This window comes from Equus asinus, chromosome 4 (genome assembly GCF_041296235.1).
Source record: "Equus asinus isolate D_3611 breed Donkey chromosome 4, EquAss-T2T_v2, whole genome shotgun sequence".
NCBI lineage: Eukaryota > Metazoa > Chordata > Mammalia > Perissodactyla > Equidae > Equus > Equus asinus.
Window position 1 is genome coordinate 139576417 of NC_091793.1, and position 23303 is coordinate 139599719.

General features: G+C 38.4%; 1 protein-coding gene across 8 annotated transcripts in view; it reads left to right on the forward strand.

The window, feature by feature from the left end:
* PARD3B (par-3 family cell polarity regulator beta) overlaps nt 1-23303 on the forward strand; it is a 908373-nt gene that overhangs the window by 446878 nt on the left and 438192 nt on the right. The gene's annotated exons all lie outside the window — the stretch shown is intronic.

Consider the following 23303-nt stretch of genomic DNA (forward strand, 5'->3'; position numbering starts at 1 on the left):
AGGAAGCTGAGAAGTTCTATTCCTCTGAGTCCTCCTGGCTGGGAGGCCATGAGTAGGCATCCTGGTAGACAGCCCACCGCAGAGTTTCCAGCACCCAGCTCATATCAACTGCCAGCCAAGTGCCTGCGCCATCTTGGATGCCCACCTGTGCAGCCGTGACAGCAGCCCTAGGCTACATCTGACGGCAGCCTTACAAGAGGCTTTGAGGGAGAGCTGCCCAGCTCAGCCCTTCGGGATTCTTGACCCACACATCTGTGAAACATAGAGATGTAAACAGGTGTACATATTGTTTTATGCCACTCAGTTTGGGGATAATTTCTTATATAATAATAGTAACCAGAACAAGTAGGTTCATTAAATTACATAGATCTGCTCTTACATGGTATGATATATTCCAAAAGATAACCATGATTTTAAAAAATTAGTTTGCCTTGAAGAGCTACACTCATTATATTATCACCTTGGGAGTCAATGTTTAGAAATCAGGAATTTCTTCTTCTAGTTATACACAGGTTAGTATGTGTTGAAAACGTGAATCATAAATTTGTATTTCAAAACAAAAACCGTTTACTAGAATTATGCGAAAGTGAGAAGTAATGTGCTCTGGAGTTTGAGTGTTGTTGAACTGCAAAACCATCGGCCATCGCCGCAGTTTGTATTCTAGGATTCTAAGAGATTTTGTGTGCCCACACGTCACTACAACCTGTTGCCAATAAGCGCATCTTGCTGAGCAAAGGTGGAGAACTAGAACTCTTCAGGCCTTTGCTCAGAGCCTTTTACTTATTTTATGTATGTTTTCTAGTATTTATATTATAGAAGTAGTATATGCGCGTGCTGAAAACTCAATACAAAAAAGTAAAGTAAAGTGAAATGTTGGCCTCCCTGCCTCCTATTTGGTCCCAATTCCAAAGGCAAACACGGCTCCCAGTTGCTGTTTTTACATTTTTTTGTGGCTATCATATAACTTTAAATATTATATGTATCACCCTCTCTTAATTTGTCAACTTTATATAATATCTGCCCTTGACTATCTGCTCTCATAGATGAAGGATTTCATACACTTACGTGACCTCCCACCTCCATTGACCTCTTCTGCTTCTTGATTGTTGCGTATAATTTTCAGGTTAATCAGTATCTTTAGAATAATGGTTGCCTTTATAGCTTTAAGTAATATACTGACCCATGTGTTTCTTGATTTACCTAGTATAGACAACATTTCTTAAAGTTTGCTATGACTAAAGAAGGAATTAGAACCCTTTTGCTTATTTAAATTTTTCTTGATTTATCACTCTTATTTGTGTGAGTCTGTTATTATTTTTACCTAAAAACTCTTTATCCATTCTACTGTGGGTCGTTTCCACTTTGAGACTAGCATTAGTAATGCTGCCAGGAGCATTCTTGTACTTGTCTTCAGCGTACAGGTGTACATATTTGCTTGAGTCTACACACTTGGGAGTTAAAGGCTGCATGCATATCACCAGGTTTTCAAAAGGCTGTTGTGAAGGGCCCTGGCATCTGCAGTATCAGAGAGCAGGAGGTCCTTAGCCTCACCCAGAGTTGCTATTGTTGGCCTTTGTCGCTTTAGCCATTCTGATGGGTATGTAGTGGTATCAAGTTAGGGTTTAATTTGTACTTCCTTGATGATTCATAAGTTGAGCACCTCTTCTTATGTTTTTTGGCCATTTATTTATCTTCTTTTATGAAGTGCTTCTCTAAGTCTTTTGCCCATATTTCTGTTGGCTTTCCTCTATGTCTCCCCTCTCTCTCATTGATTTGTAGGCATTCTTTATATATTCTCTGTGAGAACAATTTCATCAAAAATATGTGGCGGATATCTGTTTGTGGCTTGCTTCTTTCTTTCTCTGTGTGGTGTCTTTTGATGAACAGTTATTTTTAATGTAGTCCAATTTATCAATCTTTTCCTTTATGGATAGTGCTTTTATGTCCTGTTTAATATGTCTTTCTCCATCCCAAAATCATAAACCTACTCTTCTTTGTTATTTTTGAGAAGCTTTATTATTTTTGCCATTCATTTTTAAATCTATAGTCTGCCTGAAATTTATGTTTTTGTGTGGTGTAGACTAGGGGTCCATTTTCATTTTTTTCAGATATATATTTACGTATTTGACCCAGCATCATTTATATTTTTAAGAGGAAAAAAGATAATTTTACTTACTCCTTTCCAATTTCTATACCTTTATTCTCTTTTTTTGCCTTACGACCCTGGCTATAGTGTTAAGTGGAAGTGGTGAGAACAGACGTCCTGCTGTCTCCCAGTCTTAGGTGGGAAGCATCCAGTCGTTTGCCGTTAAATATGATGTTACCTCTGCCTTTTTCACAGATTCCTGACGTTAGGTTGAAGAAGGTTGCTTCTATTCTTAGCGTTCTGAGACTTTTTAATCATAAAACTCTCTTTTTCTGTAACTCTCTCTTTTGTTCTGTTAACACGGTGAGTTACATTCATGGATTTTTGAATGTTGAATCAAGCTTGCATTCCCAGGATGACCCCGTTTGATCAAGATACATTATCTTTTGTATATATTGCTAGGTTTGATTTGCTAATATTTTATTAAAGATTTTTGCGTCTCTGTTCATGAGGGATATTGGTCTCTGGTTTTCTTTTCTGGGTTATGTCTTGATATGATCTCGGTTTCAGAATAATGCTGGTCTCATAAAATGAGTGAGGAAGTATTCCCTGCTTCTCTATTTTTAAAAGACTTTTTATAAGATTGGTATTATTTCTTTCTCAAATGTTCAAGGTCTGTCTGGCCCTGGAGTTGTCTTTGTGAGAAGGTTTATAATTATGGATTCAATTTCTATATATGATATAGAGCCCTTTAAGTTCCTTCTTTCTTACTGAGTCAGTACTGGTAACTACTATGATTCAAGGAATTTATCAGTTTCCTCCAAGTGAACAGATAATATTGGCATAAGTAATATTGTTCCTTGATTTTTCTGTCTTGTCTATGGGATCTATCTGTAGTGGTGTTCCCTCTTTCATTCCTGACTTTGGTAATCTCTCTCTTCTCACTTACTTTCCATATTATTCTGTCTAAGAGACTTGCTGATTTTATTCATCTTTTCAAAGCATCAACTTTTGATTTAATTGATTTTTCTCTATTATATGTCCATTTTCTGCTTCATTGGTTTCTCTTATTTATTATCTTTTCTTTCTTCTACCTACTTTGCTCCACATCAGATTTTTTTTTTTTTTAAAGATTGGCACCTGAGCTAACAACTGTTGCCAATCTTCTTTTTTTTAATTTATTCTCCTCCCCAAAGCCCCCCATACAAGGAGTCTATTCTAGTCGTGAGTGCCTCTGTGCTATGTGGGAGGGCGCCTCAGCATGGCCTGGTGAGCAATGCCGCGTCCGCACCCAGGATCCAAACCAGCGAAACCCTGGCCCGCCAAAGCAGAGCCTGAGAACTTAACCACTGGGCCATGGGGCCGGCCCCTACTTTAGATTTTTTAAATGGGAACTTAGATCATTTAGAAGCCTTTGCTTTAATGGGCGATATATTACTAAAGTTCTTTAAAGAAAAATTAAAACCCCAAATTAGACTTATATTTATAAAGTGAACCAAAAGTTAAAATATACTCAATTTTTAAAAAGAGGGGGAAAAGTCCCAGACCATTGTATTGGAGTGTCCTCCCAGATCCTCGGAGGGCAGACAGCCTCAGTCTGGTATAAAAATTGTTCCAAGGAAGAGGAAAAAAAGGGAACGTACTCTCCAACTTACTTTTTTGTTAGCATAACCTTAAAACCAAAGCTAGGTAAGAATGGTATGAAAAGGGCCAGTTATAGGCTGATTTCACTCATGAAAACACCACCACGATAGGAAAGTGCAAAGCAGGTTCTAAGACCTAAGCAGGCCCCTTCCCATGCCCCCTCTCTGGTCTCAATGTCGTCTGTGCCTCCTCTCTTTGATCTCTTTCTCGTGCTCAGTCTTACTAGTTGCTTTCCTACTTTATTTTTCTTTTTTCGAGGAACCAGTTTTTGACTTTGAGGCTTTTAACTGTGTCTTTGTTTTCCCTTTGTGTGAGTGTGGGTGTTTCTACTTCTTATGTCTCTTTTTCCTTTCTTTAGTCTTATTCTTTAATTTTCAGCCTCTTTTTTTACTGTTTAAAAACATTTCTAATCTCTTTGTTATTGACTTTTTCAACATACACAAAAACAGGTTAGTATAATGAACCCCCATGTACCTGCCAACCACTTTCCATAATCAGCATATATTGTCATTTTGTTTAATCGGTTCTCCCTCTTTTTAGTTTTACTTTAATACTACAAAGCAACTTCCAGCCATCATGCCATTTCATACATAAATATCTCACTGTACCTCTCTAACCCATAAGAATTCTTAAATGTAATCACCATCTCATTATCACACCTAACAAAAATCACCTGATACCCGGTCCATGTTGAAACTTATTCAAATATCTCAAAAAAGTTAGGAGTCAGTTTGTTTGCAATAGGACGTAAACTGTGCCAACATGATGCATTTGTTTATTGTGATTCTTAGATTCTTATTTATAACTGTCCTTCTACCCATTTCCTTTCTAAAGTCTTTTGAATTTTGGGAGAAACCAGATCAGTTTTTACTGTCCAGAATCCTATATTCTGGCTGCCTTGTGGTATCATTTACGTTGTTTCTTTTTCCGCTTTTCTTAAATAAATACCTCTTTTGCCTACCCCACCCACTGCCTCTGGCAACCACCCATCTGTTCTCTGTATCTAGAAATTAGGTTTTTTTTCTTTAGATTCCACATGTAAGTGAGATCATACAGTACTTGCCTTTGTCTAACTTATCTCACTTAAGTTGTTTCTTCATTCCTTGCATTTTCTGTAGTTAAAGGATAGAGACTTGATTGGGTCCAGGATCAGTTTTTGGCAGGAACGTTTGGTAGGTGGGGCTGTGGACTTACTACCTATTTGAATCACGTTTGAGGAACATGATGTCTTAGCTGCATGGGGTTCAGGTGACAGCCACCTGATCCCTCCTTTATGAAATCCTCCGTGACCCTTCATTTGATGTTTTTATCATCTATTATAGGCTTTCTTTTTTAATATAAACATTCAAGTTTTTAAATGTTATGTGATTTTTTAAAAATCCTACAGTTATACATGTTTCTAAGTTTCTATTGTGATTTTCTCTTTGATATATGAGTTATTTAGCCACGTGCTTTTCAAAAACTTTTTCCTATATGTGTGGGTGTGGGTTTTTTGTTTGTTTTTAGTTTTCTTTTTATTATTGATTTTAACTTAATTGCACTCTATTCAGAGAACAAAGTGTGTCTTTATCATCTCTTTAGGGTTTATTCAGGTTGCTTTGTGTCATGGTGTATGATCAGATTTTTCCTTTATGTGTTGCTTTTTTAATATGTTCCTTTTATGTCCATATTTGCTTAAAAAATTATTGTATGCATGTTCATGTCCATTTGAACATTTCGTCAGACTTTCCAGTTGTGATGTTTAAATATCCTATGTCCTTTAGTTTGTATAGCTGTCAGTTATGGAGAGAGGTATATTAAAATCTGCCATTACGATGGGAGCTTATGAATCTCTCCTTGTAGCTGTATCCATCTTTTATATTCAGAGGCTGTGTGGTTAGGTACATAGGTTGATAATTATTTTATCTTTCTCTGGATTGTTCTTTTTGTCATTGTATAATTAATGGCCTTTTAATTCCCTAATAATACTTTTTTTTAAGGCTTAGTCTATTTTGTATGTAGCATGGTTATACAAGTGGTTTTTCTTTTTATGCTCAGTATCTACTAATATATCTTTCTGCCTTTTTATTTTAAACCTTTCAGTGTTGTCATGTTTTAGATATGTCTCTTAGAAAAGGTTATAGTTAGATTTTTTTTTTAATCTCAAATCTCTACTTTTAATGATTTCATTTTAAAACATGGAAATCTTTAGAACCTCTCTCTAAAATAGAATAATGTCCGCTTATTCAAACAAAGTATTTTAACCACAAATTAAGTAAGGTTATTTTTCTATAAAAGAAATTGTTGCCATTACAAAGGAGTATTCTGTAGTATATTGTAAATGTCCTTGATACGATTTTTTTTTGTTTTAAATAACAAGTGTCTACATTTATCATTCATTTCTTCCCCTTGACATTTACATATTTTAAACAATAATCATTTATGTTTTTATCTCCTTTGAACTGTTTGTCTTAAACTTCAAGTTAAGCATAACTTAAATTATTTTAGGTATTTTCTATCAAATTATTGACCCAAAAACTTTTAATGCTATTTTGATATTTTATATATTTACATTTCACATTTGAATTATATTTGAAGGCGTTTCATTTTTTTATGTTCATCCTAAGAATGAAATATAATAATATAGTTTCCCATTATTTTCCCACACTTATGAACATCTCAGTTGAATTGATGCAAATTATTATCAGACTTTCTTGTATATTACGTAAGACACTATATTCTAAACTAAGCTTTAAAATATGGTAAGAATTGTTCATTGCAGAAAAGAACCAGGAGTGCTGAGAAACAGTGCAAGGTCAAGGTTAATGCTTTGTACAACGTGTGGTGATGCTGTTGTTAACACTGAACGTGTTGCTTCCTTAGCCATATGGCTTTATTAGTAAGTGCAGATTACTATCACTCAGAGTGAATGCTGGCCCTTCAAGTAGAGAAGAGCTGCTCTAATTAATTATGGCATTTCTAACCTCAATTAATTTGCTATTTTAGTGAAGACTTCAACAAGACCTACTGGTTTCTCCCCTAGGTGACAGTAAATATTACAGAAATAATACACTTTACAAAATAGGTATTGAAGTCCAGCTCTTTGGAAAGCCGTATAGTGCAGACATATTTACATGACAGGAGCATTCTAAGTGGGCTCTCTCGTGGCCTCTTTATTTTCCAGGAAAATGCACACGGAATCTGAGAGACAGGGAGTAAACATGTGGTTTCTGTGGGCGCCATCACAGAGGCCTCATTTTGTACTTCCTCAGGGACCCAGACGGCCAGTTGCACCCCGTTCTGCATGGTTTCATTGCCTCTACATCAGTTTTGTTCCAGTGTTGAAAACTTTAGTTACCATGACTATATTTTGTTCATTAAATGTTTTTGTCATGCAATTAAAGCGATTAAATCTCTTGCTACTTTGCATATTTCGCTGCATTGGAGGGGATCTTTGGAGGCAGTCCTAAAGTATGGAGAGAGAAACGAATCTCTACTCCAATAGGGTCTGCTGCAATTATAAAAAAAGAAGAGAAGATTTAGGGCCTGCCCGTTGGCCCACTGCCAGTGTGAAAGGCCCTGGAAGAATGAGCCACAGTGTGGGTGTGACCTGTCTGCATATCCAGCCCCTACAAGGATGAGGGGATGAATTAAATTGTGTGATGCAGGGAGTATAGCAATTCAAAACCAGATGCTTAGACCACTAAGCCATCCCTTCTGGCACATTGTAAAGCATGAAGTTGTAAATATAGCAGATAATTGAAATTTAGATTTTAGATATGGGCATTGTTAGCAGCCCTCCCCTAGCTTTCATTGCTTAGTCTTAGAAGTATATTTAACAGTTCATATTAATGCTGTTGCTGTCAAAATTAATTAAGCCTTTTTCTTTTTTCTTTTTTGTGTGTTTTTTGTAACTCTTCTTTGATGAGGAAAGTATTAATAATAAAAACAAAGGAGAAGAGTCTGAACGTAAAAGTACATCCAAACTGAAGATGAAAAATATTCTATGGATTGGGAAATAAAGTTCTGAACTCTGTTTTTGGTTTCTTCTAAGTTTCAGCTTAAAAAAAAAGAACACGTACTTGTTCCTCCAATTGATTAAAACTGTCATCCTTCTCCATTCTCATATAATGTACTTTCCATAAATTAGCTGGTTTATTTCTTCTTTTTATGCTAATCAAATTACAGTGGTCCTTAGGCTGAAGTGGGGATGGAACTTGACTTTTTATAATCCTGGCTGCCCTGTAGCTAGCTTTTTAAAAAAGTCATAGACCATGCCATTTGATCAGTCAGTGTTCTCCTGTTTTTCTTACTGTATTCAGTATTATGGACAAAAATGGCCATATTTCAGCAGGTCCTCTACACTGTATAAAACATCTTTTTGTAATGAGATTATTTGAGTAATGAAAGAGAAAAGTAAGAGTTTGTTGAAATGGTATTGCTTTATCCAAAAGCAGATAGAGAAAAAGTAAAAGTCTGTGAAACATGATGGTTTGAATGGAACAATGTCACCTTTCCATCAATGTTAATATTAGATGTTTCAGATGGCAAGATAATATCACCAATGATAACATCATAAGAAACAAACAAACAAATGACGCTACCAGGTTTAAAGTGATGCTGATCACAATAGCTATTCAGGGTAGGAACAGGCAGAATGGGTATAGTATCATTCCACATGGATATCATGAGTTGACTAAAAGCCTAAGAAATTCTTAAAGCATGGCTTGAAAAGTGACAGTGGGATTATAGGGGACAGTAGGGTTAGGTCAACTGTTCTAGTCCTGAGCAATTATATATTGAGAGCTCTTTCTGTGCAGAGGTGTCCAGATGAATGTGCTTCAAAAAGACAGTCAAGTAAATGGCATCAGGCTTTGAAGAGTTTACAACTGCAAAGCGAATGACTGCCAAGTGTTCACAGTGAGACCTGTAACTCCATGTAGCTATTTACCATGGGCACTCACCAGTCTTTCCAGTAACAGACCCACACACTGAGGAGTCCGCATTAGCACCTGCTGGTGCCTGGGGGTGATGATAGAAATATACTCAGTGATGCATTTGACAATTGTACATGGTCACTTCCTTTAGAGGGAAAGATTAAAATTTGACAGAGTTTGGGCTTAAGTGAGGAAATCAATTAAGATAAGACAAGAAGTCTAGATGCATGAGCACAATGAGGATTAAATTATTCAGGTCGACAGGAATAAAATAAGTAGATTGGTATATTACTTTGTAAAATAATAGAGTGGAACGTGGTAAGCTGGATTTGGGGAATAACTTAATTGCTTTGAAAAATAATGGAAAAAAAGCCAACCAATTTTGCCCTGTTTCAAGCCATTTACACCATAACCACAAGAATGCAAAGGAAGAGAACCATGTTAATTAAAAATTGACCCTCAAATTTCACTATTTTTTAGGCCAAAAGTTTGGCAATAAAATGGGACAAATTCACATCAAATTAATAAAAATATTTACTGACTTTCTGATCCTTTGCATGTCTTCATGCCTCTCTTCTGCCTCCTGGTCTCAACTTCTTTGTGTTGCAGGGGAGGAAAAATCTTTTTCCCTCTACCCCTCTAGATTCGATGACTGGCACCCAAAAATCAAATTGATAAGAGACACATTAACAAGAGAAAAACAGTTTTAATTATGTACTTACACATGAACTCATGGGAATTCACAAAGAAAAACGTGGCTCAAGGAGATGGCCAGATGATTGAGGCTTTGTACCATCTTGGGCTAAACACAGGAAAAGGGGTCTGGGGATTCTGGGCATGGGAAGCAAGTTGTGGGAAGGTAGGGAGAGCAAGTGTATGGTAAATAAGGGTTGTCTTATTATGCACACGAGTCTTTCAGGAGATGAGTCTTCTCCTAGAGTAGCTCTCTTCCTGGTAGGAAGACTTATTTATAAGTGGAAATTTCCATTACCAAAGGGGAAATTTATACATTATTTTTAGGCAGCTAGAGTAGGGTAAGAAGCTTTTCCCATATTTGCTCGTTCTCAATTGCCATTAGCTCAATATAATCCTTTTACCAAAGTGGCATATTGTGGAGTGGCATATTCTGCTACCCTTCAGTGCCAATCATATAGATTTATATGAATGACTGCTGACTTCATAGTGAAAAGTGTATAGAATGGTCCAAAACTCATGACCCCTCTTTTCTATAAGCTCCAAATCTTTGTACCCAGCCATAAGACTGTGTGCCATCTTGATGAGCACACCTGACCACCTGACTGGAGAGGGCAAGGTGAGCACAGACAAATTGCATGCCCTGGCTCTGTTCACTGTCCATGGCACTCAGCCTCCCGCTGTATGCCAACCACCAAGTCATTGTACGTTTCTCCTTCGGGTGGGATGACAGACCGAGCCTGAAATCTCATTGGATTTCACCGGAGCAGAGGGTAACACTGAGTCTACCATTTTGTTCATGTTCTTTTTCCTCACGTGGATGCCCTAACCATGCATGTATTTCAATCTTTAAGAAGAGTGAAAGCCAAGCTTTTTCTTTATTGTCACATTTGTAATTTGACCATTCCTCAGAAGAACGTCACCCACAGAAAATTAACCAATATATTTGATTATACAGACCTACTATTTTTGCTTCCTGTTGCCATTCCCTTCTGAGGAGCTGTTCAGTGCAGTGATTTTAATCTGCTGTCATTGCCACACAAGTGGAGAGGTCACTTGCTGTATTTGGTGGAGGCACATCACCTGAGCGGCCTCAGCTGCAGTGGAGAGATTTGCCTTGTGTTACAGAGAGAAGAGAGGGGCTGACATCGCAGCTTAGTTTAAAAATCCGTGTCTGTGAGGAAGCATGCACTTTTCTATGCAACCCTGGGAGCTCATTAAAAGTGTGAGGTGGTGTCACTGATTAGACATGGCTGAGGGCTGGGGTGATGGTGTTGTGGCAGAAGCCTTAACAGAAATTGAGTAAAAAGGAAATCTCTATTTTGTTCAGGCCAAGGGAAGCTTTGATTGGAAAGAGTGCTCCTTTTTCATTCGGGACTCTGTTTTGTTGTGTCATATAGCATTAAGTAAGTGATCTGTTATGGATTTGAAAAATAACTGCTTCATTTTTTTTTTAACCATTCCCTTCTATTGTACTCCTCACTTATTCAAAATATAGTTCAGGGAACGTTCAAATATTTACAAGTATTAACAAATCGACATTTTGCTGAGTGACTAAAAAGACCCCGTTTTTCTCTGGTTTGTTATTTCTGCATGCAATTATGAAAAAGTGGCCCATGTTGCTTTGTGAGGGAGTGTGCAGTGCAGTCTGGTTCCCAATGAGATAACAGGGTGGGTGGATTGGTTTGCTCAAGGATTCATTCAATAAATGTGAGCATCCACCATGAACTCAGCTGATAGAACTCGAGCGGGGAACCGAAGGTGGGTTGACGTGGCTTGCTTTCATCCACCTTTGTAAGCTGGAAGCCGTGTCAGTCTTGGTGAGGATTTCAGATGACATTATCAGACAATATTTCCTGAGTGCAGGTACCGTGTTCCCGAAGGCTAGTGAAAGTGGAAGTGGGAGAGAAATAGCAGTGATGCACAAGTAGGGGGCAAAGACTGGCCCAGGGATTTTGGGAAGCTCTTTATGAAGCTGGTTTGTAGCTATTATGTAAGAGGAATCCGAGGTTATAAACAATCTGCCAATTTCATCCTCTACCAGTTTTCATTGCTTGAATTTCTTGTTGTACAGAATTGCCCCACTGACTGTGCCCATTTGGTGGATCTGAATGAGACTCAAAGATGAATCCAGAGATGGCATTTGGATGAAATCATCACTGGCTCATAGAAGCAGTTCTAAAAATATGAATTAAGAAATCTGATTAGAGGACAACTTTGCCACATCTAGTAATTGCCTGGGGCAGAGGTTGGAGGAAGAGATTTGAGCATTAGAGGCTGAAATTGATCAGTCCCAGCACAGCCAACAAACAGACTAGTCGTCAAGAACATCAGACCTTTACTACTTACAGATTTAACATTTGAAATTTCACATATACTGCATGTGAGCCAAAGGTCCAGAACATGTAATAATTTGTAATTTTACCACAGCACGATGTGAATCACTCACACTGGGAGGTTCGTGTGCAGGAGTGACTTAGCTAGTCAAGAAGGCTTCGGAAAAGATCGCAGCATTTGGCTGACAGATTTTGAAGAGGTGTTTGTCTGTACTGTGCCTCTCACTCCCTGGAAGTTCTGAGGAAAGTACGTGACCGGTGTGGTCAGCGGGATACACTCCCGGGGCCACTCAGGCTTTTTATCTGTAGCAGGAACCACCTGCCCTATTCAGATATTGTCCCATGCAGCAGTCACTATTTAAGGATATGTCTGTGGAAACATTTATTATCATTTCTTTACTACAAATCTCCTATGATTCTGTCAAAGATATGAGCTGGGATTAGCAGCTAAACATCAGTTCTTAACCTTGATATCATTGTCAAGACTGGGAGTTTGGAAAGCCCTGAAATTTTGTGCAGAATTCTGTGTGTGTGTGTGCATAGGTTTATCTTCATTGGGAAAGGAACCAGTACTATCATTAGTTTTGCAGATGAAAATATAATCCCCCTCAAAAAGTTAAAAGCACTGCTTTAGATGGAGAATGGTTCATTTCTGCTTGTCTACTTGCTTACACCTGCTGTTACACGGCAGGAAAGGGGTGGAGGATGGAGAAAGTATACCAGTGCAGTTGGGATCTGGCTGGTGTCCAGTCAAGTTGAAAGGTGGAGCTAGAGTACAAAGGGGGACAGTGAAGAGGCCAGTTGCCACCGTCCTCTCTCCAGCCTCCATTTCCGCCAGAATGAGTTCATTAAGGTGAGGAGTAGACGTGTTTTCATCTCTGTATCACCAATCCTTAGCACAGTGCCTGCCACAAAAGGGACCCTCAGTAACTGTTTGTGAACTGAGTGGGTCCTGTTTTGCTCAATAGGTCCTGGTTTGCTAGCCCTAAGCCAGCATATCATTTGATGTATTTTGGTTCCCAGGAACATCTCCTTGGTGAGTCATGAGGACCTACCAGAAACTCTTCTCTTTCCTGTCTATATTTGCTTTTGCTTTTGGTTACAGTTTCTGAAACAGCAGGGAGAAGGTGCTGAATGAAGCCAAGGTGTAAGAGCATTGTGGAAGTGGAAGTCACCCAGGGTGATGGGTGGAGATAAGGTGTAGGGGGGAAAAGATAAATCAATAAATTAAAATGATGGGCCAGGAAGAGACACTTGAGGACCAGCTTGGAGATTGATGGGTGAGGGCGGTGAGAAGGGGACGGTAAAGCAGGACGACGTAGGTTCCCAAGGTGGAATCTCAGTGTAGAAGCAGCTCCCCGGTAGGGTTGGCAGCAGAAAGAAAATGAGCGTGGCCTACCTAAGAGGTTTGCAAGGAAGTGGTTTTACTGGGGAAAGAGGTTTTTGCTTAAATCAAGGTGGTGGAGAGGAATACTTGAAGAACTTCTTGAGCTTGTGAAAGAGTTTCGGGGCATTCTTGAAAATAGTGGAAGAGGAGGGTTTGGAGGCATTTGCGAAGTGAGGTACCATTGAAGGATAGAAGGTGACCAAAGAGGGGATAACAATGGGAGAAGACAATTGACCCAAGAGTTATTTCACCTTGACCCATGTTTGGATCTAAAGAGATGAGGTAGCTGTAAGAAGAGAGAAATATTGAACAAAAGTTTCAAAATGGCTTTGCTGCAGTGATGGGGCCTTGCCCACCATCCTTCCTCAGGTAGAAGGTTCCCCTCCTGATCAATAACCTCCTGTCTGGAGCTTTGGGATCTGTAAAACTTTGATGGTTTTCAATATTGGTTTAGATACATTTTATAAATAATGGAAGTCATTTTAAATTACATTATAATAAATAAAATATAAAAGCATAAAGAAACATAACCAGTCAGGTACAAGTCGGTGCATTCTCTTTTACTTCAATTATTTCAATCCATAAATAAAGATTAGCTTTCAATGCTATTTTAAATTCCCTTGCCAGAGATGCCTCTGGCAATGGTTCCAGCTAGCTTGCAGCTTTGAATGCAAAGACAGAGTTATATTCATCTTTGAATCTCCCCCATAGAGTGTAGCATAATACTCTCCATGTTGTAGAGGGTTCATAAATGCTGGGATATTTTTTTTCCATTGAAAGTTACTGAAGAGCCTTTAAGGGAAAGTATTTCTAGGGAAAGAATTTCTTTATCCAGTAAATCCCTCCTAAGGGGAATATTTATCATATTTCAGGTCTGTGCTAGGTGATAGATATACAAAGATGGAAAAGACACATTCCCCACTTCAGGGTTATCAGAACCAAGCTAGGGAGACAGACCTGAAGAGGAATCATTGCCTGCCCTGAGATGGATGCCTCTGTAGAGCTTTTGTATGGCACAGAGGTTGCCTGAGGCCACGGATGGTGTCCACGGAGTGCTCAAGGAGAAAGTGCCCATTCTGTCAGAGGATGTCAAAGGATGGATGGATGTTTGCCAGGCACCAATGGTGGTCTTGACAGCTGGTGTCTAGGTATTTATTGAGCGTCTACTGTATGCCAAACATTGCTCCAGTCCTTTGGGATCCATCTGTGAACAAAAGCACTGCCCTCACTGAGCTAATATTTTAGCCGTTGATGGCTCAACCAGTGAGACCTTAGTGGGCCAGAGCTCCCTCTCATCCGTGAAGCACTGCAAACAATTGTAGGTCCAAGGTTTCGTATTTGAATAAAAATGCAGAGTGGTTTCCTCACATGATCAGAATATCTTCTGGTCTGGCTGTAGCTACTTTTGCAGAATCTTTTCCAACTGTCTAGTATGTCTCTATACCTAAAAGAATAACAAAAGCAAACTTTTTGCTGACTGCTACGCCTGAGTAAGGCTGTTCTCAGTGGAGCGGACCTCTGGGCCTTAGTTCCAGCTTTTCCACGTGCTGTTCAAGCCCACAGGGTGCAGCGGGCTCTGGGTCACCTCACTTCCTTTCTCCATGCAGTGCCTGTGCCTGGCCTGCTGTTCCTCCTTCTCCTCAGACAGGATGGCAAGTCTTCTTCAGGGCACCTTAGGTTGTCTGAGAAAGTCCTTACCCACACTGCTCATTTTCAGCAGCTCTTGTAACACAAGCTAGTGAAAGAGTTTTTATAACCAGAGGCTTCCAATAAAGGTGTCATGAAGTGGAGTGCAAAGATGACACAGTGAATGACAAAATGGCTCTGTGGAAAGATCCATGGAGGCTGTGGGAAAGAATCAAGGGCTCGTGGCAGGTTGAGGGAATTTGGGGCTGGAAAAGAGGAAAGTGAAATGGCTCTCAGGAGGCAATAAGAAAGCCTTCTGAAAAGTCTTGAACAGGCCTTATTTGTGAACAAAGATAGGTTGTAAACTTGGTTCTCCATCTCATAATTATAAAGGATTTTTCAGTGTAGACTTCCTACATTTTGAGAATTTTTTGAAACGTTTTATTAAACTAAATGTACACATAAATCCCTGTGCCTTTTCTTTCCTTCCTGTAACAGCTATGGACTTGGTCTGTGGATTCCAAATTTTCTGCAGCCCATTTTCGTAGTGAAGATGCTCACAGGGAAGTCCAGCAGAGAAGTGTGCCTGTGCCTGTGCCAGCGTAAGCGAAATGCGTGTGCAAATGAAACGCATTCCTTTAACAAGGTGTCCTTTTATCTTTACACTCTCCTAACGGGAGCTGGAATTTGTACAGCTTTGCTTAAATGCATGTGGTACATTGACTAGAGTCAAACTTGGTTGGAATATATCTCAGCTAGCAAAATGAAAATGGTTCAGCTGGAAGTTCTTTCTAATTGGCTGAACTATCCCGAATTCCTCTAGTCTTTTCTAGTCCCAGCTTTACCTGATGGTTTGTAGTTTCACACGAGGCCCTGGTGCCATCAAATGTCCAAGTTGACAGACCTGTATTATAAATATTTGAGAAGATGATATGGTTTAAGCAGAGAGATTAAATGGAAGAGAAGCAGATGTTTACAACACCTTTGATCATATGTTTTATGTTGGGAGTGTGATCCGAAGCAGACCTGTGTGGGAGAGTATGCTGTGTGGTTCAGTGTCTTCACACTTTCAGTAATAAATGGCATTATTTTGTTCTACCTGACAAGCGCTGGGCTCAAGCGATTTTGAAGTATTTAATAATAGAGAAAACTAGGAAAAATTAAGTATAACTGGGTGGAGAAATAATCCAATTATAAATCAAAGTGGTCATTATAAACATATTTGTGTCCATCTTGTATTTGAAACAAATGCGTGTGTTTTCCAGTTTTCTTGTAAGTGCTTTTGGAACTGCATTCTTTATGAGTAAGGAACAGTGGACATTCAAACAGGGGTTCCAGCATTGCCTGTGGAGCTTTGGAACTTCCACAGTCCTAGGGTTTTAAAGCAGCCTTTCATTGAACATATTTGCTTGGGGGGAAGCACCCCAGTTGATGTTGGGGGGGTATGTAACAAGATCAACAAAGCAGATGACGTGCTGGTCTTGACAGTGATAGCGGTTTTCATCTTTGATACCTACATGGGCTTGGTCAGTGTGTCCAGTCCGCTCAATCGCACAAACACAGCAGAATCTGCCCCCACCCCACCTTTTTATAAGCTCACAACTGTGTTTTGACTACCTGGTATCAGGCTTAATCAAAGCCACTTTATTAATTTCTACCCAAAACAAACACACACAAACAAACAAAAGACCCCAGCAGGTAAAATGTGTAAATGGTAGGCATTTAAAAAAATTATTTAAAATATTTTGTCTTCTCAAATCTAAATCAGAATACTTAGCAATGAACTCTGTGCTAATTAGTAGCAATAAGAAGGAAAGGAAATATCCAAGAAAAGATCATAGAAAAAATGAAAAGAAGAACAACGAGGTATGGAGGGAGGGCTTTAGTTTTAGTTCAAGTACACTCTACCTCCTGCCATGGGTTTGTTCCTCAAAGTTATTTAGAACAAGTATGTTGAGAAAGTATAAAATTGTGTATCTCTATGAGAGTTTGCTTCTCAAGGGAAGCATTCAAAAGAAACATTAGTTCAAATGAATAATCACGCCTTAATTTATCTGTTGGAGAATTTTTATGTTTCTTTAGTGCAGGCTCACCTGCCTTACTATTTGCTACACCTTCACTAAGTTCTGGGACATTTTATACCTGGAATGGAAACCGAAATCTTCTTGAACCCATTTTACAGATAATACAAGGGAGGGCCAGGAGATTAGGTGTCTGGTCACCAGGCAAAGCAATGATAGGACTTCTATTGGAAGCTATATCTCCTTTGTGTTCAACCAGAGCTTAATTTTACTACTGTGCCTTAGTCTTTCTCCCTTAAAATTTATTTTTATGAAATATATTAAGATCATGCAGCATCTCTTGGGCACAAACCAGATGAAGAGGTGGTGTGGCCAACTCTGAGTGTGTGGAGAGTCCGTGGGATGTAACCTGCACAGCATATCGTCCACAGTGGCGCGACCTCCATGAGACAGTCAGCTCAAGACTGTGGACTTTCAGTGTGTTCTACAGAGTCCAGAGCTGTTTAAACTCAGTCCAATTTTACCCCATATATATTCAGAGGCTTAGCGGCGTATGTGTGTAGATGTGTGCACACATACCCAACAAGTCAAGGCTTTGGGACTAGTTAGATTATTTATGATCTAATTAATTGTATTCCCCCCAAATAACTTTTTATTTAATAAATGCAATTATTATAGCTCAGTCTCTAGAATAATGAAACACTTGATAGTTTTTCATGTAAATCATTTCTTTTACTGTTTTTTGATGTGATATTTTTCCCTCACCTCATTTTCCTAAAATCGGTAGCTAAGAGACAGAACAAGGTAAATACATTTAACATGCTTGCATGCAGACCTGAATCTCGGGAGATATGGGTCCCAAGTACTCTTAGTTCTTTCTTTGACCCTTAGTTTCTCCTTGGACAAGACATTATTAATCTTTTTCTCCTTGAATATTTCTGTGTATAAAATTGGAATAGGAATGCCAAGAAATTATTTAGGATTGTCATGAATATACATCTAGTTAGTGTGAAATGTTTTGAGATCTTCGAAAGAAAGGTAAAGTATATCCAAGACATTATTAGACTTTTTATTAATGTCATTGAAAGAAAAAAGATCCATGAATTGAATAATAAGGTGAGCATTCATTAAGTCAGCATGTATTCACCATGGTCACAGAAAGGGCTCTGAACTGAAAGTCAAGAGTCCTGGATTCTGGCTTGGTCACTGTCTCGGTCAGCAAAGGGGTGAGCACCTCACTGTTCTGGGTCTCAGTGTCCGGAGCTGTGAAGTGAGTGGACTACACCAGCTCACCAGCTCCATTCTTTCCAGGGCTTAGCTAACATTATTCAGGATTTCCAAAGATCTGCACTAGTTACCATAAGGCAGTGCTTTTCAAAGTGTGGCTCCTTGGCTAGCAGCTTTGGGAGCTTCTTAGAAATGCAAACTTGCCGCCTCACCCAGACCCGCTGCACCAGAGCCTCGGGGTGGCCCAGCACTCTCAGGTTCCAGGTGATTGCCATTCATGCTACAGAGTGAGGACCTCTGTTAAAAGTAAAATAAATAAAATACAGTACTTATTCTTAAGAAGCTCGTAATTTATTTCTTTTCAAGTCTAATTGTCTTGCCAATTTCTGGATATGCATATATACAACCTAACATATATTATTTATATAACATTTACGTATACTTATATATATATATATAAAATAAATCATGCATGTTAAATTGCTAGGACTGAGACATTTCAGGTAGTGTCTATGAAGCTAACTGAGAGCTTTCCTGTGGCCAAGGAGTAAAGACTGTGTATTAGGTCAAGCTTGAGTAACAGTGCTTGTGCACCGAAGTGCATGTTCGTTTCATATGTGTGCTTATCAAATACAACTCGTTTTTACTTTAGCACAGATGTTCTAGTTATAGACAGCAAAAACAAATATTCTGAAATTATGCTCCGGATTTTAATTTTAAAATTTACATTATGTTTATGTATGAGCACCAGGCATGTAACCTGGCGTTCAGATTGTCTCTGTATAATTTTTCTATTAGTCTCATTCTAAAATTCATGTGCAATTTCAAAAGAAACTCACAGTTGACTTTTCAGAATGCAAATCTTGTTTTAAAATGCACCTGAGCTTTTGAAACATAACTCAATTGCAGTTAAAATTTTGCGGGCAAGTGGTTTCAAATGTGGCAAAAACGCATTCGGGGGGAAAAAAGCCAAAGCCATATATTTTCACCTATAAGTCAAAGGGAGACATCTGTTGATAACAGGGCATCTATTTTAGTTCTCATCTGAGAGATGAAAAACTGAGCTGTAAAACTGTTTTTAATATTGTTTTATAGCTGTGGCTGCCTAGGGAAAAATCATGAGAATTTGGGTAGCATTTTCTTCCAAAAAGTTTTATCCAGAGTGTTAAGTTTATTTGGAGATGTATAACTTAATGAGGCTACATAACGAATACACCTTCCTGTATGACATCAGTGACTTGTACCAAGTGTGAAAGATGAAATGACAGCCTGGTGCCAACACCTTGATCACCCTGGGGCCAGGGGCGCCCGGTGGCTGCTGGCCCCATCACGCAGCCAGCCGGGGAGTGCTTGGCGTTGTTAGTGCCAGCGCTCACTCAATGTAAACACCTTTACTTTCCAGCTGCTGCTAATTGGTTTGGGAATATTTATGTGAGTGTTGATTTTAAAGCTAAAAATAGTGCGGTGATGTTTAAATCCAACTCATTCTGGCTGTCAGAAATGCTCCCGTGATCCTGAAAGTGTTGCTAAAAATGTTCACGTTTTAAAAACTGTAGTAATTAAACTTGTCTGTTGTGAGAGCCACAGATGATATGTTCCCTGCTCAGAGAGCTAAAGGACAGGCTTCTCAAAGTTCTCTTTCTGGTTGGCAGGACACCGCCTCCTGCTGAACTTTTAGAGAGAAGAGGATTATAACATGCGCTAAAGGGAAAAACAAGATACATTTTGATATAACTTTACACCATTACAGTCCATGCACCTGGTCACCTCCCTCTATTTGTTTGAAGTTGACATTACAAATATAAATTGTAATAATTTTACTAATAAAATTCAGTATAGAGCTTCCCAAACCGTTGCGTTTTCTAGAGGCAAGTGGAAGGATTTGCAATCACATAATTAATATTTCCAAAGTCTAAAGTTGGAGGACTACAATGGCTCTCCAGGCCCAGTTGTTGGTACCTCTAGCTCTTCCTAGTCAGATTCTTTTTGCCCCTTTATCTCCAAATTTACAAGTCATGATTTTAAAGATTTTTTTCAAAGTTGTTTAAATAAACTATGAGAAAAAATATCATTTTCATTTTTAGATATGTGTGATTTCATGACTCTTCATTTCACCGTGTAATTTAGTGAAGGAAAACTCTAAGTGCTCTTAAATTATTGCTTGTCAATTATTTGGTAATTTTTGGCAAAATTGTTTTTGTGGACCTTGTGAAGAAACAAGCTGCCTTTGTCAGTCAGTCTCGAAGCGCTGCTCTGCTTCAGGGTTGCTGAAGTCAATTTGGAATCGGCTTTGGTCCTCATAGGATGCCCTGAGCACCTGCCTGCCTGCCGCATCTCTAGAGAATATGAAAGAATTCTCTTGCTTCAATATACAGAAATGATTTTGGCAAGTGAACAGACACTGCCCGTTAGTTGAGACGATAAACTGTAGTTACTGCCCTTTATGATAGCTTGTAGCAAGGCAAAGAATTTTTGATGCCACTTTTAAAATAGGAGAACTCTCATCTTAGCCATGCAGGTCTGTGAATGTGTGTGTTCTTTCTGAAGTCTGCAGTTATTGACGTGATTGCTATAAAACTGTAGTCAGTTCAGAATTACCCTTGAGCAGATTATCGCACTGCAATTGGCCCAATATTGCTTTCAAATTCTAATTGACATTTCAATATATTCTGAGCATTAAGTATGTTGTTGATGTAAACAGAACCTTTACTTACCATCTAACTAGAACTAGGAAAAAAGTCCTTTTAACCTTGCAGAATGTTGATTTGAACCAGAAAGTATGTTATTTTCTTGGCAAGGGATCCAAAGGAAAAATCCACTTGGAACAGAGAGTAAAGAGGCAAAAATAGACAGTTAAAACTTTATAACAAATATCCCAATTTTTTCTTTGACATCCTGAGGGTATATATCCATGCATAATTACAAAGCCAAAAGGAATGTTTATTTTAATTAACTGCCACTGTTAACTGTTTATGGACTAGAAGACTTTATATTGTTAAGATAGTAATACTCTCCAAATTGATCTACAAATTCAATGTGATCCTTATCAAAACCCAGCTGGCATTTTTGCAGAAATTGTTGCTCTGATTCTAAAATTCATATGAAAATGCAAGGGACCCAGACTAGCCAAAACAAACATGTAAAGGAACAAATTTGGAGAAGTCTCACTTCCTGATTTCAAAACTTGGTACATTTTTGGTCAACCGAGTTTTGAAAAAGGTGTTAAGACAACTCAATGGGGAAAAAATAGTCTTTTCAATGAATGATTCTGGCACAACTAGATATCCGAATGCAAAGAATGAAGTTGGACCCCTACCTCACACCATTAACTTAATTAAAAATTAACTCAAAATGGTAATAGGCCTAAATGTAAGAGCTAACACTATATAACTCTTAGAAGACAATATAGGAGTAAATCTTTATGACCTTGTATTAGGTGATGTTTCATAGATACACCACCAAAAACACAAGTCACAAAAGAAAAAATGGATTATTTGAACTTCATTAGAATTAAAAACCTTTGTGTTTCAAAGGGCACATCAAGAAAGTAAAAAGCCCACAGAATAGGAGAAAATATTTACAAATCATATATCTGATAAGGAATCTGTATGCAGAATATTTAAAGAACATTTACAACTTAGTAACAAAAAGGCAAATAATTAGATATTTCTCCATAGTAGATGTACAAATCTCCATTAATCACATGAAAAGATGCTCAACATCATTAATCCTCAGGGAAATGCAAACCATTAGTCACTAGGGATATGCAAAACAAAAACCACCTCATGCCCACGAGGATGTTTACAGTTTTTTTGAAAAAGAAAATATCAAGTGTTGGCAAGGATTGGAGAAATTGGAGCCCTCATGTATTGCTGATGGGATGTGAAATGGGGCAGACACTCTGGAAATAGTACAGCAGTTTCACAAAACGTTAAACATAGAGTTACTGCATGACCCAACAGCTCTACCCATAGGCATATACCCAAGAGAATTGAAAACTCATGTCCACATGAGAATTCCTTATTCGTAGCAACATTATTTCACAATTGAACATTATTTTGATGTTCATAGCAACATTATTCATAACTGCAAAAGTGAAAACAACCCAATGCCCATGAAGTAATGAATGGGTAAACAAAATGTAGTCTATCCATACAAAGGAGTATTATTTAGCCATAAAATAGAGTGTAATACTGATAGCTCATGCTAGGACATGCATGAGCTCTGAGATATCACGCTAAGTGATAGAAGCCATATATCTTATGCTTCTGTTTATATAAAGTGTTCAGAGTAGGTAAATCCTTAGAGACATAAAGCAGATTAATGATTGCCAGGAGCTGGGATGGGGGGTGAGGGGGCCCACGGGAGAATGGAGAGTGACAGATAATGATTATGGGACTTCTTTTTGGGGTTTTGAAATTGTTCTAAAATTAGGTGATGGCAGTGGTTGCAAAACTATGTGAGTAAGCCAAAAATTACTGAATTGTGCTTTTTCAAAAGGGTAAATTTAATGTTTTGTGAATTATATCTTAATAAAGCCTTTGTAAGAACAAAATGGTGACTGTTAAAGCCCCAGTTGAGCCTTTAGATAATTACAGCTGCTGCTGTGCTGATGTCTTGACTGTACCCCGTGAGGAATTCCACCCCAGAGCTGCCCAGCCACACCACTTCTAAATCTCGGACTCCCCAAAACTATGAGAGACAGTTTATTTCTTTAATCCATTAAATATTGAGATCATTTATTACATGGCATTAGAAAACTAATATAATAGCATTCGGCTCATTCATCCATTAACATTCACTGCATGAATTCTGTGTTGTGTGCTCAATAGAAGGCTAGACACATGCTCAACCTGCATGGAGCTCCCTCTTGGGTAAGACAGACAGATAAGAAAGTTAATGATTTTGACATAAATGCAGTCATCAAATGTTTTGACATGTGTGATAGTCACAAGTTCAAATATTTTGTTAACTTGTCTACCTAAGTATTTTGGTAATGTGCCCAACTCTGTCTCTTTTCTCTGTAAGCATATATGAAGCCCTTCATGATAATATGAATGTTCGAAAGCTTTCAAAGACGTTCATCGTTTAGGATTTGGTGACTTAAACTAAAAAGTGTTCTTTAACTTTATGCATTTTCTTCTCTTTCTTTAACCCTGTGGAGAGGAGAAAGCAAATTAAAAAAAAAAAAGTCTAGTTTAGACCAAGTCCTTCAGAAAACACCAACCCCTACATGAAATGTCACTTCTCAGTCTAAAAGTGAAACACATTTTTTAAAAATAAATTCATTGTGACAGACTGCTTGGGTTGTGGCTCTATGTCTTGTTTTCTTCAAGATATTAACTTAATTCCTTTATGTTCAACTTC